Source organism: Pongo pygmaeus, chromosome 4, assembly GCF_028885625.2.
Source record: "Pongo pygmaeus isolate AG05252 chromosome 4, NHGRI_mPonPyg2-v2.0_pri, whole genome shotgun sequence".
NCBI lineage: Eukaryota > Metazoa > Chordata > Mammalia > Primates > Hominidae > Pongo > Pongo pygmaeus.
Window position 1 is genome coordinate 84876505 of NC_072377.2, and position 19083 is coordinate 84895587.

Consider the following 19083-nt stretch of genomic DNA (forward strand, 5'->3'; position numbering starts at 1 on the left):
TAAGTGCCTGATTTACTGAGGATGGTACTCAGAGTTGAGAAAGAAGCTTCTGCACAAATTCTCCTTTGCTCTGCTGGAATTTCTTTTTCTTTTCTTTGTTGGGGGTGGTGGGGGACATGGGGGACAGTGGTGAGAAGTTGATTGTGAGAAGTATGTGTATTTAAGTAGAAATTATGCAGATCAGTTAGAAGGCAGGCTTCAGCCCTCCAGGGCTGGTACCTCTGAATGTGGAATGTGCTGGGGTTTTGTTTTGTTTTGTTTTTGTTTTTGTTTTTGCTTTCGAGATGGAGTCTCACTCTGTTGTCCAGGCTAGAGTGCAATGGTACGATCTTGGCTCATTGCAACCTCTGCCTCCCGGATTCAAATGATTCTCCTGCCTCAGCATCCCGCCTCCCGGGTTCAAATGGTTCTCCTGCCTCAGCATCCCGAGTAGCTGGGACTACAGGCACACGCCACCACGCCCAGTTAATTTTTGTATATTTTAGTAGAGGCAGGTTTCACCATTTTGGTCAGGCTGGTCTGGAACTCCTGACCTCGTGATCCACCTGCCTCGGCCTCCCAAAGTGCTGGGATTACAGGCGTGAGCCAGCGTACCTGGCCAGAAAGTGCTGTTTTAATTGAATGCCAAGACTTGCCAGAGCACTGACTCCCTTGTTTGCCTCTGACGTCCAACAGGAAAAAGGCAGCTCCTGGTTTCTAAGTGCAAACATTGAGCATTGCAGGCTGATTCCTGGGCACTGGGTGTTTGTCATGTGCTATCTATTATCCATTAAAGTTTGGTTTGGGGGGCCTAAGCTAATTTCCATGGGAAGAGATTTGTTACAGGAAATTGGGTATATAAGAAAGAAGGGCTAGAGGAGTAGGCTCCAGGCTGGGCGTCTAGGAATCACTTCTGGAACACCGTGTACAATTGGCCCATTAAGGGGGCTGCTGTCTCTGTGGTGAGGGGCACTGGGAAAGCAGGACATCTCTGCTAGAATTGCTGGCCTCAAGAAGACATCAAATTAGCTGCAGTCAGTGATCAGGAAGCTGCTGCCCCTATGGGAGGCTGCCTCTGTGGAGGCTGCCTCTGTGACTGCACACCTGGAGGCTGCCACCCTATTGCAGGAGAGTCCTAGCCTCTACAACCACCTGCCAGCTGAGACAGCTGCAGCAGCAGGAAAATAGCTTCCATCTCACTTCTGTCTTCTGGGCCTTGATACTCTGTTTGCACTTAGAACCTGAGTTGCAGGAGAGCCTGCGATTTCTAGCTTTTGAGCCCTCAAGCCCCAAAGTACAGGGAGAAACACTTCTCTGTCTTAGCCGTTTACCTGTCTTCAGTTATGCTTATGAAAGAACGTCCATTTTTAACCATCTTAATTAAAATACAGGTATAAATATATTGGGGAAATGTGCATAAGTGAAATAGCCAAATAGGTACATAAGGTGCTCTCACAAATTTAAATGCAACTCTGCAGACCCCCCAAACTCACTACTTTACAATACCTTCAGGCAAAGCAGTTTTTCTGCAACATGTGGTCTAGCTACAAAAGAAACATGCAATTAGAGGGTTCTTGTGAGATCCAGGTTTACGTGCATATGAGTGTACATCAAGTTCTGTGCTTAGAATAAGTGGTCCCTTATTTTTCTGACCTGGGAGAAGTACAGATGTGATATATGTCCCAGCATGAGATGCTGTATAATCAGAGAGCTAGACTGGCCATTGCACTGGGAGGCATTTACTCATTCAAGAACCCTTAGAAGGTGGAGAAATTAGAAACCATGACTGCTGTGGTCACATCATCATTGATGTGAATGGAACCTGGTGGTATTGTGCAGTGCAAAAATTCTCCTACTTCATGAGGTTAGTGTGGGTGTTAAATGTGTTAATATGTGTAAATTGCTTAGAACAGTTGCCGGCATATAATAAACACTACATAAATATTAGCATTGTATTGTTACTATTTTCCATAAAATGGGATAACTCCGACTTGCAGACTTGTGAAGCTTAAATGAGCTTAGTCCCTGGCATAAGTAAACACTGAATGATGTTAGCTATAAAATAATAATAATAACAATAATGTTTGAGCTCTAAAAATGATGCTTTCAATGTAGTATATTTCCTAGGCCATTTAACCCAGAGGTCTCCTACCTCTGAAGAGTAAGACAGACCTGGCTTGAATTTGAGAGAAGAGCACAAAGGCCATCTTCACTTCTTCAAGACTGGGCATTTTCTCAGCAACCTGCACATTTACTCCATGGGTTTAGTATACTTTACAGCCTTTCCATAGGACCTCAAGTCCAAGAAGTTAGTTTACTTTTGGAAAGTTGTTTTTCTAACCAAAATGACACATTCATTGTGGTTATTAAGGTCTCTGGCCTTAAAATTGGGCCACGTTTGATGAAAAAAGAGCCCTCATGAAGTTTAAGAATGAATATGTTTCATTAATTCATATTTATATTAACCAAATATTTTGACTTGATTTGGCAGAAAATATTTTTTTACAAGTGTCTGGTAGACTGTTGAATCATTTCTAGACTGTTAAATCATTTCTTGGGAAGTTACATAGAAAATACTTTCAGAATTTGTGGTTTTCAAAAAGGACTTTGTCTAATGAATAGCGATGGCAACACAGATTTAGGGGGTGGAATTCTTGGGGAGCTTCTGTTGCCTTCTGGCAGTTGCATACCAATTAGTAAGTATTGGCCTGATCAGCAAAGTATGGATTCTAGAGGGAGGAATGATGAAATTCCTCTATAGGAATTAGAGTCCTATGTAGATGAGGGGAAGGCATCTAGGCGGGGCAGAAGAGGAACTTGGAGGCTCTCAAATATGTTTTAAGAGTTTTCAGTAATCTATGTTGAAAGTTTTCAACATTGAGCATTGAGCAGCCATTTTCCATTAAAACGATAGAAATAGACTTCGTTAACACTTTGCAGAGACATGGAAGACAGGCGGAGCCAATCCGCAGCCTGCCAGCATGGAGGGTTCCCCAAGGGTGGGACCCAGCGCGACCTTGCCCTTGAACGGTGGGCGTTTTCCAGGGGCTTAAGGTTTCACAACTGTGTACAGGCCTCTCATCTGAGTCCTCAGTTGCTGAACTGAAAGTACTTTGCAATACCTCAAGTCTTGTGGTTACGGACCCTGGGGAGGAGGAGATGGAAGGAGAAGTGTGGTAAATTCCAAAGCAGGGAGGTTTAGGAACCTCCTGACTCAGGAAATACCAAGGTCTTCCCATAAATGGAACCAGTCTGTGTTGGTCTATTTATCCACAAATGATAAAGTGAATAAAAAATCTCCGATTTAAAAAAACAGAAAGAATCGAACAGTTAGACTGAGTCCCTACCACGTGTAAGGCCCTTTTCCATGCAGGGAGGTATAAATGTAACCCAATGTTCCAGGCCTCCAGTATTGGACCCCAAAGTGAGGCCCGATTCTTTTCAATTCTTGAATTCTAATAATTTAATAGCTGCTTCTCTCACCTTGCAATCAGTGTCGATCATCATGGGAAAATCCATCTTTCAAAGAATTCCTTGGGAATATTTCCAAGAATTTCCAGCACTGTTTTCACCTGACATTATCCGCCTGACCTTTCCTGGTGATGCTGCTCTAGGCCATATGTCCTGTCCTAACTATATCAACAGCCCCACCTGCTGGTCCTGTGTGCTTCTGCTGCTCGTGCCAAAGCTTTGACCAATCTCCAGAGGTGTTTCTGTGACGCCCACTCTCTTCAGGGCCACTTCTGGGGCTGGTGTAGAGCTCTGCTAACTAGCCTGGTGCTAACTCGTCCAGACCATATTACTTACACCTTCTCTAAGCCTTGGGACTTCTTCCAGCGCACCAGGCCAGACTCCTCTTTGCTTCTGGTGACTTGACTCTCAGGAGGCCCCATCATCCTTTCCTACCGTCTGACCTGGTTCTGTGCCACATAGGTCCACCTGATATATCTCAGCGTCATTGAACCTCAAAGAGACAAGATGGGATTGCAGTCTATTTCCATTCAGGGGCCTTATGTAAACTCATAGATGCAGTCAGGTGTATAGAATTGGTGTTGCCAGACTTTACTAAGAAACACCCAGGACCAAAGCACCAGCGGATTACTGGGGCAAAAAGTAAAGTGATACTTTACTTCTTTTTTTCTTTTCTTCTTTTTTTGTATTTTTTGAGATGCAGTCTTGCTCTGTCACCGAGGCTGGAATGCAGTGGCGCCATCTCAGCTCACTGCAACCTCTGCCTCCCAGGTTCAAGCAATTCTCCTGCCTCAGCCTCCCAAGTAGCTGGGATTTACAGGCGCGTGCCACCACACCTGGCTAATTTTTGTATTTTTAGTAGAGACAGGGTTTCACCATGTTGGTCAGGCTGGTCTCGAACTCCAAACCTCAGGAGATCCACCCACGTCAGCTTCCCAAAGTGCTGGGATTACAGGTGTGAGCCACAGCACCTGGCCGTGAACTTTACTTCTCCTGCCAAAAGCCCTTGTCTGCTTACAGATACTCTGAGGATACCTAAGATAAGCAAGAAAGACACAGCCTCTGTTGTCACATGTGAGGGAGTGGCGGTGTTGAGGAAAGGCCTCTGTACACAGATGGGAGGGATTTATGGATACTGAAGGGGAAGGATGGGGGAGGGATGAAGGGCTGGTAATTGAGGTCAGGGAAAGGATGGTATCAGATGCATGGTGGGCAACCTGAGCTTCATCCAAGGAGACACTAAGGAAGGGACCTTAGAGGCATCCAGATAAGCTCCTTGTGTGACCAAATGGACACTGAGAACCCGAGATGATGGGACTTTTCTAAGGCCACTGATTGAGCTAAGCCGATTTAAAAATTCCCAGTCCCTTCTGAGATGTTCTTCCCAGCACATCTTTAGCCTTCCCCAGGGGTAAAGGAAAAGAATGAGGACAAAACTGCAGAGAGGTTTTGAAAGAAGGGAAATTAGGGTGTCTGCTGATCCCCCTCGTGAAATGACTTCAGTCTTTAAGTCATAGGTGGCAGGGTCTTCCCCGAGTGAAGAGACGGGATGATCCTGGCAGTATGAAGTTAAAGCATCACCACACTGAGCTGTTAGCACCATTGCGAGTTATGTTACGTTGCCCTCCGTGGATAGAGTGACAGATACAAGGCTGTCAGCATAAAGGACCTGGCCTGTCCAAGTCTGGTCTTCCCAGCAGAAACTCCTACTTACACAGTTAGAAGAACTCACTGTAATACATACACACAACAGCCAATTTATCCAAGGCCTGTTTTGTGTGAGTCCTGAGGACTCAAGGCCAATCAACACATAGGTGTTGTTTCTGCCCCACAGCAGCCTTGGATGAGGGGGCAGAGCAGAAAAGCATCACCAGTAGGGACACAAACAAGAGAAACTGCAAAACCGAGAGATTCTTAAAATTTAGAATTATCAATCAGTCAGTTGTTGTTAAACTAATCCACTTGAGTAGAATTCTACAGCAAGTTGGTTAGAATCCGTCTGAAATCCTTAACTGCAGGGGTTTCACTGCACACATCAGTGCACACTCAATGATAGTGGTGTTCTCCTTGCTGGGCTTTCTGTAAGTTCCAACGCAGGGCACAGAATTGAAAATGGAAGCCCCTATGAGCAGCTGCAAGCAGGGATGCTGTCACTCTGACCCCTCAGCCTCTCCTCTCTGTGGCTGCCTGCAGGGCACATAAGGAAAAGCAGATGCCTTCCCTGGGAAGTTCTGATGGAAGGATCAAAGGTGGGGAGTAGGAGCAACCAAGAGCACGACTGAACGTTGACGGGGTCAGGCAGACTCGGCACTCAGACACAGCGGAGCTGTTCTCTGGAGAGACTCTTAGGGTGGTACTGCTGGGACTCACAGGAAGACTTCAGATCTTAAATGGATATTCTGCACTGCCAGACAATCCTAGTAAAGTCATGTTCCTACACTGCCTTTTACCCTTTACCACCTTCTCCTTTTCTCAGATCTCCACATCCCCTTGCAGGCTTGGCTGATGATCTTGTCTCATATTTCACAGCAAAAGCAGATACAAATGGTTAAGGATGACCTCTTCCCTCCACTGATTTCGCCAGCACACTACACTTGGTCTCAGCCTCTGCCCTCTCCCTGTGGCTGTGGAGTAATCATCCCCACACTGCTCTTGGGTCAGCCCCTCCACTTTGCCCCTATCCCATCCCTTTTCACCTCCTTAAGAACTGTTCTGCAGTTACCCTTTTCTCTATTGACATCAATTTCCCCCTTTATTAATGATTCCTACAGCATGCCAGTGTCTTTTTTTTTTCTTTTCTTCTTTTTTTTTTTTTTTTTTTTGAGACAGAGTCTGGCTCTGTCGCCCAAGTTAGAGTGCAGTGGTGTAACCTTGGCTCACTGCAACCTCCGCCTCCTGAATTCAAGCAATTCTCCTGTCTCAACCTCCCAAGTAGCTGGGGCTACAGGCACACACCACCACGCTCAGCTAATTTTTGTATTTTTAGTAGAGACAGGGTTTCACCATACTGGCCAGGCTGGTCTCGAACTCCTGACCTCAGGTGATCCACCCACCTCGGCCTCCCAAAGTGCTCAGATTACATGCGTGAGCCACTGCCCCCAGCACCGGTGTCTTAATATCACCCATTTTACCAGCTACGGCTCTCTTCGTCTGCTTCTTTTCAAAGCACAATGTGTTGAAAATACTGGCCATACTTAATGTCTCCACTTCATCACCTTCTTTTTCCCCTCAATTTGGACTTTTACTCTGCCACTCTTGGAATGACTGACCCAGGTCACTGACAACCGATAGCTTGCCAGAGTCAAATCCAATCCCCTTGTCTTACTCAACCTCTCAGTGGCATTTGACACAGCGATCACTTCCTCCTTGTTGAAATATTTCCTGTCCTCTTGGGTTCCATAAGACTAACGTGCCTGGGTTTCCAGGACTTGCTCTCCTCCTTCTTTTGGTCTGCTTTGCTGGCTCTTTGACCAAATGTCTCCTGGTTGTGGGGCCAAGGGCTTTATCTGGTACGCTCTGTACCTAAGTGAGCCCATACAGACTTCTGATTTTTAAGTACTGTTTAAATGCTGATACTCTCAATTGGCATTTCCAGTGTGATCATCAGATGTCTACAGGCATCTCACACTTAACTATGTCTAAAATCGAACTCTTGATTTTCTCCCTCAAACCTGCCCTTGCCCCATCTCAGGAAGTGGTATCATCATCTACCCAGCTGCACAGGCCCCGAACAGTGGAGCCATTCCTGATTCCTCTTTCCCTCAGACCTTGAATTCATTTTTTTAGGGCTTCCATAACAAAGTACCTCAATCTGGGTGGCTAAAAAAACAACAATGATTTATTTTCTCACTCTTCTGGAGGCCAGAAGTCCAAAACCAAGGTGTCATCAGGGCCATACTTTCTGGAGGCTCTGGGGGAGAATCCTGCCTTGCCTCCTCCTAGCTTCTGGTGTTTGCTGGCAATCCTTGCGGTTCCCCAGCTGGTGGCATCATGACTCCTAATATCTGCCTCTTTCATCACATGGTCTTCTTCTCTCTAAATGTGTCTGTGTCCAAATTTCCCTCTTATAATGACACCAGTCATTGGATTTAGGACTCACCATAATCCACTTTGACATCTTAACTTGGTCGCATCTGCAAAGACCCTGTTTCCAAATAAAGTAACCTTCACAGGTTCTGCATGGATGTGGATTTGGGGAGAATACTGTTCAGTTCAGTACAGACCTTCAGATCTGATTGATCAGCACATCTTAGCCCCTCCATCGCCAACAATTCTTACCATCTACAGCCACAGCCTTTGTCCAAACCTGCATCACCTGCATCACCTGCACCACCTGTATCACCTGCATCACCTGCATCACCTGCACCACCTGCACCATCTGTATCACCCATACCACCTGCATCACCTGCATCACCTGCACCACCTGCACCACCTGCACCACCTGTATCACCCATATCACCCGCATCACCTGCATCACCTGCACCACCTGTATCACCCATATCACCTGCATCACCTGCACCACCTGTATCACCCATATCACCTGCATCACCTGCATCACCTGCACCACCTGCACCATCTGTATCACCCATACCACCTGCATCACCTGCATCACCTGCATCACCTGCACCACCTGCACCATCTGTGTCACCCATACCACCTGTATCACCTGCATCACCTGCATCACCTGCACCACCTGTATCACCCATACCACCTGTATCACCTGCATCACTTGCATCACCTGCACCACCTGTATCACCTGCACCACCTGCATCACCTGCACCACCTGCATCACCTGCACCACCTGCACCACCTGCATCACCTGCATCACCTGCACCACCTGCACCACCTGCATCACCTGCACCACCTGTATCACCCATACCATCTGCATCACCTGCACCACCTGCATCACCTGCACCACCTGCATCACCTGCACCACCTGCATCACCTGCACCACCTGTATCACCCATACCATCTGCATCACCTGCACCACCTGTATCACCTGCACCACCTGCATCACCTGCACCACCTGCATTACCTGCATCACTTGCATCACGGCACTCCCTGCACCACTGTTATCACCTGCACCACCTGTATCACCCATACCACCTGCATCACCTGTATCACCCATACCACCTGCACCACCTGTATCACCCATACCACCTGCATCACCTGTATCACCCATACTGCCTGCACCACCTGCACCACCTGCACCACCTGTATCACCTGCATCACCTGCACCACCCGTATCACCCATACCACCCGCATCACCCGCACCACCCGCATCACCCGCACCACCCGCACCACCCGCACCACCCGCACCACCTGCACCACCTGCACCACCTGTACCACCTGCACCACCTGCATCACCTGCACCACCTGCATCACTTGCATCACCTGCACTCCCTGCACCACTGTTATCATCTGCACCCCCTGTATCACCTGCACCACCTACATCATCTGCATCACCTGCATCACTACCTCATTCTTGACCTCTCCTCATTCCACTTTGCCCCCCTCCAGTGCACACTGCACATGGCAGCCAGAGTAACCTTTCTAAAATGTAAATCAGACAATATGATTCCCTTGGGCAAAACCCTCTGATGGCTTCCTAATACCAGAGAATAAAATTCAGCCATTTAAACTGGCTTAAAAGAAGCTTGGTGATTTTGTCTACTCTCTGACTTTACCTCCCTTTTCCTGTCCCCATGATTCCTGGGCTGCAGCCATACTGGGCTGCTTCCCATCCCTCCATCAAGCAGAGCTGTCCCAACCTTTTCAATCACTGCTCCTTCTGCTTGAAACACTCTTCCTCCAAATCTCCACATGACTCTCTCTTTCTCTTCATTCGTGTCCCAACTCCTGTGTTTCTCCTTAGAAAGGCCTTCCCCAGCCCGAGCTAGCTAATGGGCCCCTCCTCTCACATGGGCCTAGTCACCCTTTTTCTGTTCAATATTGGAATTTACCTTATTTATTTGCTTATAAATAATAATATCACTTGTATGATTTCTTATTTATTATGTCTGCCTCCTCCCAGTAGAACATAGGTTCCTATGAGCAGCCAATTATTTTCCTTGTCCACAGAAGAAAACTCCTACCCATTGATTGGCACAAAAATGTTTAGTAAACATTTTGTCTGACCAAGCTGGGCTAGCTTTGTGCTTCCTGGTTTCCGCCCTTCCTCCCACCCTTCCTACCATTCATGTTGTAATGATAAAGCCTACTGTGTTTAGACATTAAAACCTTTTTGTAGAAATTATTATATATTAAAAATTGAGGAGAAAAAAAGGGCCCATTTTCATCCTCCCTTATTAACCATCTCTAAAATGATCTAATTTGGCTTCTTCGGAACATCTCCACTAATTCGGTGGCCACCCCCTCTCCTTGCGTACGCAGGCGCATGCTCATTCCCAGCTGAACACGCTGTAAATGCACCCTCCCTGGTAAGAAGCTACCACTCACTCCTGATCCCGTTCCCATGGAAAAGCATTTCTGGGTGTGTATGTAGGATTTTGTAGAAAGAAATACAGAAGGGTTTTAAAAATCATTATTTTGGTTTGTGGGGAAAGTTTGCTTAATGCCAAGGGGGTGAATATTGTTTCACATCAGGCTGGAGTGCCACATCTTATCCACAGGAGGTAACTAATGCCCCATCAAGGAATTCAAACTAAAGCACACGAAATCTCCCTCCCTTCACTTTTTAGTTGGTCACAAAGTTGAGCAGACAAGAAAATTATCAGAAAATTCAAAGTGTGTTCCTTTTGTGTTTGTGTGTGTGTGTGTGTGTGTGTTCTGCATATTAACCATTTCTAGAGCATTTGCTGTATTTTCAAAGGCCTTTCTGAGTAATATGGATTTTGCTGTCAAGAAACTCTGACCTGGAGTATTATATTTCTCGAATTTTTAGAGCACTCTATTTTAATTTTCCAACTGGTTCATGTTATTGTCTCCCACAAACATGTTGTCACCTTTCCGCTTCTAACCTATCTCTTTCCTTCTTGCCCCAGACAATTTCTGGAAGTCTTTAAACTGGCTCACCCCTGTGACTTCACCTCACACTAACCCTGTCTCCATTCTCCTTTGGCAGAAGTCACCTTCCGCCTTTTTCCTGGCAGTATGTTCTTGTTGCATTTCTATACGAGCATAAAAGCTGATGACAGCAGCGATGGGAGGGCTGATAATTACACAGAATCAACAGGAACAACTTGCTGCTCCTCATGAGTTGGCACGCAGGTGGTATGTGTCAGTGGGAGGAGCCTGCATTTTAAAGGCATTTATCTGCTCATAAATCCTGGCTTTTTTACCATCTGTGACCTTAGGTGGATGTTGGACTTCTCTGAGGCTCAGTTTCCTCACCTGTAAAAACAAGGAATATGTTTTTATGGAATTATGGGAATTAAAATAAATAATACACAAAGGTTCTCAATAAGTTTCATTTTAAATTCAAAATATAATCATTCCTTTAAGGATCTATCGCAAGAACAAAAAACCAAACACTGCGTATTCTCACTCATAGGTGGGAATTGAACAATGAGAACACATGGACACAGGAAGGGGAACATCACACTCTGGGGACTGTTGTGGGGTAGGGGGAGGGGGGAGGGATAGCATTGAGAGATATACCTAATGCTAGATGACGAGTTAGTGGGTGCAGCGCACCAGCATGGCACATGTATACATATGTAACTTACCTGCACATTGCGCACATGTACCCTAAAACCTAAAGTATAATAATAATAAAAAATAATAATAAAAAAACTCAAAAAAAACCCTAAACAACACATGTTGTTTAAGAAAATCTATGAGAACAATTTAGTTGACAGTTTTAATTACTGATTTCCTTGAAAGATGAAAGCAAAGATATTGATTTTACCATTCTTCATGTATTTTTCATCACAAATAATCATAGATCTGCTGAGCTGCTTTCCCTCGTCTACAAGGATGTGTGTGTGTGTGTGTTTTTATTGTTACAGTTAATTGCACTTAGAGAAAATCTCAGGTTAACCTGAGTAAGGAGATGAACGTAAAAACTGAAGGATAAGAACACACTTATAGAAAGGTAAAAACAGACAAACAAATCCACTCTGAGGCATATTTGTTCATTGCCTCATTAGCATCTTGCCAATGACACCCTTAAGAAACTGCCCCTTCACATTCTGGCCATGTACTTTGAGTGGGAACTTACCACCCCTTATCCCTACCATTGTCAAATGATGAGTTTATAGAAGGCCTATGATGCAGTTTATGTCAGCAAAATGCAAAGATTTGTTTGGGGGCCCTGGGATAGAAACTTCCTCTATCTTCAGTGGAAGTTTCCAGAAAGAATGCCCTCTCATCCTCTGGATGATGTGTGGTGAGATTATAAAACTAGCAAAGCCTTACCCATCTTTTCTGCTTGGCAGTGGGACAGAAATGACATCATGTGCTTCTGAATCAAATGAGATCTGAATCTAGAACTATCACTGTCTCCAGATATGTGAAATGGCAATTCCCTTTCTACTCCACGCCAGTTTGAGTTGGATTTTCTGTACCTTGAAAATAAAAGATTGCCAACTGTACTCCATTAAGATAGAAGCAGTTAGGCCAGGCGCAGTGGCTCATGCCTGTAATCCTAGCACTTTGGGAGGCCAAGGCAGGTGGATCACCTGAGGTTAGGAGTTCGCAACCAGCCTGGCCAATATGGTGAAACCCCATCTCTACTAAAAATACAAAAAATTAGGCAGGTGTGATGGTGGGCGCCTGTAATCCCAGCTACTTGAGAGGCTGAGACAGGAGAATTGCTTGAACCTGGGAGGCAGAGGTTGCAGTGAGCCAAGATTGTGCCATTGCACTCCAGCCTAGGTGACAGAGCAAGATTCTGACTCAAAAAAATAAATAAACAAATAAATATGGAAGTAGTTTAGAAGCAGTTGAATATACTAGTAGATTACTACACCAAATGTCCTGCCCTATCCAGACTAAAGTTGAGCTTCCATAATCATAACTGTTATCCTAAATCATCTCTCCAGAAACAGTATGTCAATTCATAGACTCAGTGAACACTGTTACCATGATGTATGTATGGAAAATCTGCTTGTCTGCATTGACCAGCTATTTTCAGTTTACTAGATGTGTAACCTTAAACAAGTTACTTAACCTCAACATGTCTAGGAAAATGTTCTAGATTGGTTCGATGGGCAATAGGGAGACATGAGAAGTACTTGAGTTGGAGGAGTAACAAATTAAAGGGGATTTGGGAATATTATTCTGGAAGAGATAGGCACCTTACTCATTTCCAGGGTTTTGAGTTTTGTAAATTTGGCGTCTTACTTGTTTGAAGGCCATCTCCTCCTGCTTTATAAAGCAAACTTCACGAGAGCAGGGAGCATCTCCCTTTGTTCAGTCAGCACCTACACAGTATCTGGAACGTAGTAGGTGCTTTATAGGTACTGATTGAATAATTGAATTGTGGATAGAAGGAAAATATAAGAACAGAGAGAATGAAGAAAGGAAGAATATCTCGGAGACAATAACTGCAACCCATATGTGTAGCACACAGCATGGCGGCAGAAGAATGGAAAAGAAGGGATAAATCTAACAGGTGCTACCAAAAGTTCACCGAATTTATTGACTGAATGAGAAAAAGCAAGGAGAGACACAGAAGAGTAAGGTGTCCCACCTGAGAGGTTGAAACCATGGCTATCCCGTGAAGCCAATGGGAAAGTTAGATTGGGGAGCAGTTGGAAGGAAAGACACATACACTTGGTTTTTAGATACGTTTCTTAGGAGAGGAGAATGTGTCATTAATATGGGCATGTCTAATAGGAAGTTTGAAATGAGGAGTTTGGGGTACTGTTGGAACTGGAGGTGTCAGGTTGGAAGGTATAGAAAAACCACAAGATAGGGCATGTCCCCAAGAGGGTGAGAACTGAATGGGGACAACCCTAGAAAAGAGGAACCAAGGAATCAGGCAGAGGCAGAGAGGCTGGAGGATCAGGGAGATAATGAAGAGAGAATTTGGCGACAGAGCAAAGCAGGCACAGTGACAAGAGGAGAAGCATATTCTGCTTTTTCCTCAGCATGTTTCATAGCAAAGCACAAACTTGGTTACCCAGGATTTCAGGGAAATTAATGCAGATTCTTTAAACATAGTGCTAGTAATCAGATTGTCTGTATCAGTCACTTTCAAACTTTTTTATTGCAATCCACACTAAGAAAAGCTCTGGTCCACATAATTGTCACATAAGAAATGTGATGAGTTTGGGAAAAGAGCACATTTTGAGGAAATCTAAGTTCCCATTAGATAAGTAAAGGTTTTGCCTTAAAATCCATGACAATATGAAACGTATCTGTCTATTTAATAGTGGTGTCATGCTCTCACACTTCAAAATTTAGAAGAGAGATAGAATGAAAAGGAAAGCATTTTCTTTCTCCAAATATCCAAATAGCATCTTCTCTTGTACCTTTAAGTGTTGGTTTACTAACTTGCAAGAGGAACTTAAGGCTTCCACTTTGGATCCTGGCACTGGGGTGTAATTAAGAGCACTCTAGTTTTAGAAATGGACAGACCTGGGCTCAAATCCTGGTTCTCACACTTCTTAGTTCTGTGACCTTTGCCAAGTTTCTTAGCCTCTTTGGTTTCCTGTTTCTTTGCTTGCAAATTGGGATAACAATGTTTAACCTATGCAGTTGCTCTTATGTTGAAGAAGCCGCATTACTTATGGTACTATACTTAGCACTTGGTGGGCATGTGATGAATGGCAATTGTTATTATTGCCTTGGTTGTGAGGGTTAAGTTATAGACCACTTGTAAAGCTCCTAGCAAAGCACCTGGCACAAAGCAGCAGTAAATCTTAATGATCTTTCCATAACAGCAACCAAAGAGTAGAAATCCAGTTGTAATCCAAGTGCACAGTAGTATACAAACCAGTTACATGATTTTATCTTGCCTACAGTTCTTTAGAAAAATATCTACTGGGGCTGGGCGCAGTGGCTCATGCCTGTAATCTCAGCACTTTGGGAGGCTGAGGTGGGCAGATCACCTGAGGTCGGGAGTTCAAGACCGGCCTGACCAACATGGAGAAACCCCGTCTCTACTAAAAATGAAAAAAAATTAGCTGGGCATGGTGGCACATGCCTGTAATCCCAGCTACTCAGGAGGCTGAGGCAGGAGAATCACTTGAAACCGGGAGGTGGAGGTTGCAGTGAGCGGAGATTGTGCCATTGCACTCCAGCTTGGGCAACTAGAGCAAAACTCCGTCTCAAAAAAAAAAAAAAAAAAAAGGAAAAAGAAAAATATCTACTGGGCAAAGCAAAGCACATTGATAACACTGATGCTGTTGGACAGATTATGTCCCATTTGTATGAAACGAAAAATGATGCATCACTGAAATGGCGTTCTTAATTCCTAATTTGTCCCAAATGCCCTTTAGGACAATTTAGAAATGCCCCAAACCAGATGTCATCTCTCCGAGAGATATGCCTGTAGCAGTTTGATCATTTTTTGTAAAAGGGGGTGCTGTATACTCATTAGCTGTGGTTGTTTTAACTGCGCTGTCATCTGTGAAGCTGATCGTGCGTTCTTGCTATGACATAGACATCGAGGTCCATGCCAACATGCTTCCAATCAGACATGCCTATCTCACCACTTTTCACAGTCTATAAAGCTATGTGAACAATTTTCTACAAGTTGCCAGAGTGTCTGCTGCAAATCACCACCTAAATGGAGAGCTACTTGGACAACATATTTTAATTTAAATATGGACTACACTGCTAATTGGTGGCAGTAACCATGTGGAAGCCATTCTGTCCTAAAATCATAGATCCACCCCCAAGAAGTCCTTGTACCATTTTCTGGAAAAGAAAATAGCAAATATTTGGGGGGCTTTAGACATCTTTCACATGCGCAGCATAACCCAATTCTCCATAATCCAGGAGAATCTATTGTATTAATATCTCACATGTGGAATACATACTGTATGTTCAAATTAGAGCTATCTAATAGTTCTCGTATCTGAAATTCTTGGCGGTGATAATGGAGGGGTGGGGTGGGGAGCATCAGGTTCCTGATCCCTGTGCCTACTGATCCTTGCTGATGTGGACGGTTTGTGTGTTTTGTAATTTTGGATTGTGAGCTCTTCTTCAAGGGCTTTCTCCATGGTGATCCAGTGCAGGCTGAGATGTGTGTTCCTCGGCAGAGGTTTTGCATGTGCTTTTGGTGGGGTCCTCAGGGTTATCACTGGCCTAGGCCACTTTTTATTTTAACTTCTCATTAGATGGCTATACCACACAATAGTGATTCAACCTGAGCCTCTGGCCTGCAGGAGGTGGGCTGTGATGATCTGTTCTCGAGGAGAATGTTTCCACCTTCTCCCACAACCCCACTGAGGCAGAGGCAGACAAGTTTCTTAGTAGTCTCCTTTTGCAGGTAGGATAAATTTTTTCCCTGTTACATTCTTTTACAGAGGGGTGGTCCTTTGAGAGTTCGAGGTTTATGTGGGAGTCTCAGTTCCCATCTCCCCATTCCCACTTCATGAAGGCCCTGGGGCTTCTTCTCCTGAACCATGTGGATGTTACGATCCAAACACCATGTTACTGATAGCCTCGCCTCCCCTCAGGACAGCCAGCATCAGTTCAGAGACTTGGTTCTGCTTTTCAGATCCCTCTGTGTGTTTGACCATGGAAAATTCCTTACTTTCTTGAGAACTCAGCTATGCATTTAGAAGGATATTTGTTATATTCTACTCAGAATTTCTGTTTTAATAACAAAAGATTTTTTTCCCAAGATACTTACTCTGCCAAGAACACATCATCACCATCCTCTGACAGAATTAAAATGTCCACTGGTGGGTGGAAGATGCCTGTCTACATTCGAAGAGGAGTAAGGAGAAGGGGCCTCTGGCCTTTAGAAACTTAGAGATTTTTTTTTCTCTTAACTCACTCGTAAGCTCCGAGAATTATTCTTTCAGTCATTCACTCGGGTATCCTTACAGTCATATATCATGCAATAAAACTTAGTAAGTTCATACTATCTAGGCTTTCATTTTTCTGCAAATGTATATTGTATACAGCTTCTGCTATGTGCCAGACAGGTGCTCGTGCCCAGCAAGATCGTACTAGATCCCTGTCTTCATGGATGACACAAATATTAATCTGATAATCACATCAATAAGTGTAAAATTTCAAATGTGCTAAGTACCATAAAGTAGATGTGTATGGTGCTGTGAGATATGTAATGGGGGCTTTGTCCAATTCAGGCTGGAAAGCGCTCATTTGGAGAAGTGAAATTGGAAACAAGAGTGGCTTTCACTAAGTGAAAAGAGGAGTGATAATTGTTTCAGATATGTAGCAGTATGTGCAAAGGCCCTGGGGTAAGGATGAATGACTAAAAAGAAGTGTGGTGAGATGGAAGAAGAAGAGAAAAATATGGTTTCAGAAAAGACTGAGAGGAGCTAGGGCTAAACCACCAAAGACCTTGTAGTTTGTGTCAAGAGTTTTGTATTTATCATAAGAGCCATCTAAAGAGCTTTAAACACTGGAAGAACATATCGTAATTTTCTTTCTAAGAGCCTAAAGATCTTTCTGACTTCAGCGAGGAAAACAAATTTGAGGAGGCAAGAGTGAGAGTAGAGACCAGTTGGGAGGCTGTTACAGGAGACCAGAGGCTATTACAGTAGACAGAGTTGCTGGTAGCTCAGCCCCAGTTTTGGTTATGTAGATGGGAAGACATGGGACAGATTTGAGATTTATATAGCAGATAAAATTATTAGGAAACAGCAGAAAGATATGACAGGAATAATTCCAAAGTTTCAGGTTTACATAACTGGAGGGAGGATGGTATTTCTTTACTGAGATAGGGAACACTAGAAGAAGACAAAGTTTGGTGTAAAGGCCATTGGTTATTTATTTATTTATTTATTTATTGGACATATCAAGTTTGAAGTGTGTTTGAAACATATAACAGGAAAATTGAGACAACTAGATATTGCATATATGGATCTGGAACTCAGAGAAGAGATCTGGAGATATAAATATATGACTAATTTGCTTGTAGGTAATCATTTAAGTGGTAGGCCTAGAAGAGATTTCCCACGGAGAGATTATAGCCTGTCCCCTGGATATAGGGACATGAAAGTTATTGATAGGACCTTAAATGGGAGCTGTTTTGTTGCTGAGATGGGATAAGAAGCTTAGAGTAGGATGTAGAGAGAATAGGAAGTGAGGAAGTTGAATCAGTGAGTATAGACAACTGTTTTTTGTTTGTTTGTTTGTTTGTTTTGAGACGGAGTCTTGCTCTGTCTCCCAGGCTGGAGTGCATTGGCACGATCTCGGCTCACTGCAAGCTCCACCTCCTGGGTTCACGCCATTCTCTTGCCTCAGCCTCCCGAGTAGCTGGGACTACAGGCGCCCGCCACCACGCCCGGCTAATTTTTTGTATTTTTAATAGAGACCGGGTTTCACCGTGTTAGCCAGGATGGTCTCGATCTCCTGACCTCATGAGCCACCTGCCTTGGCCTCTCAAAGTGCTGGGATTACAGGCGTGAGCCACTGTGCCCAGCCTAAACAACTCTTTCAAGAAGTTTGCCACTGAAGTTCTATAAGGCTTTAATTGATGTTTAAAGGAAATGTGATTTTGTTGTGCTTGGAAGGCAGAATCTTTTAAAACAGGGTGTCAATGGAAAAATATTAAAATGTTTTCTTGATAATGAAAAGGTAGCCGAGATAGAGACATTAGCCAGCGCAGAGAAGACTCAGTGAATCAAGATTGAATTGTAATCATAGCTAACGTTTATTACAGTCTCACTGCTGTGCAAGTGCCATTTTAAATGTTTAGCATGTATTAAAAGTCTTAATCCCACAACAACTCTATGAGGTAGGTACGCTTATTATCTCATGAGGAACGTGGGAAACCAGTCACCAGAGAGGCGACCTAATTTGCCAGGGTGGGAGATCGGTGATTTGAGAGCAGGCAGTCTGGTTGTGGAATCCATGGGGTTTTTGTAAATTTCCTTTTTAATTGACAAATAATAATTGTAGATATTATATTCTTATGGGGTACAATGTGATGCTTTGATATAGGTTTATGTCGTGGAATGATCAAACCAAACTAACGAATCTATCACCTGGCATATTTACTATTTGTGTGTGTGTGGTGAAAACATTTAAGATCTACTCTTGCAGTATTTTTTAAATACACATTCTTAGCCATGATGCTATACTGCTTCATGCACAGTAAAGTGTTTGAATCATCCATGAGCCAAGATATGGCCTAATTCATCTACAGATATTGAAAATGTTATCGGTTGTGCAGTTACTTTGAGGCAAAAGTGTAAATTAATGCTGACTCAAATACTTGCTTAAAATTCCTTCTTGGCTTTGTATTATAGAGCAAGACAGGCATAAATGGAGGTGTCAGGAGAGCAGCTTTAGCTTTAATCAGTGGCCTTCAATAAATATGTGCGCATTATTTATTTAATTGCACCTGTAACCGCACGAGGGCCTTGCTGCTGAGACTGTAATAGGTGAGCGGAATTCACAACAGTCTGAAGCCACGCGCACCTCTCTGCCAAGAAGTGTCATCTGTGAGTTTCGTTAACCAATGTCCTAAAATATATGACCTTTTCCAGGTCCCTGGAGAGTGGCTTTAACTACAACACG

General features: G+C 44.0%; 1 protein-coding gene across 4 annotated transcripts in view; it reads left to right on the forward strand.

Moving 5' to 3' along the window:
• RASGRF2 (Ras protein specific guanine nucleotide releasing factor 2) overlaps positions 1–19083 on the forward strand; it is a 280941-nt gene that overhangs the window by 212259 nt on the left and 49599 nt on the right. The gene's annotated exons all lie outside the window — the stretch shown is intronic.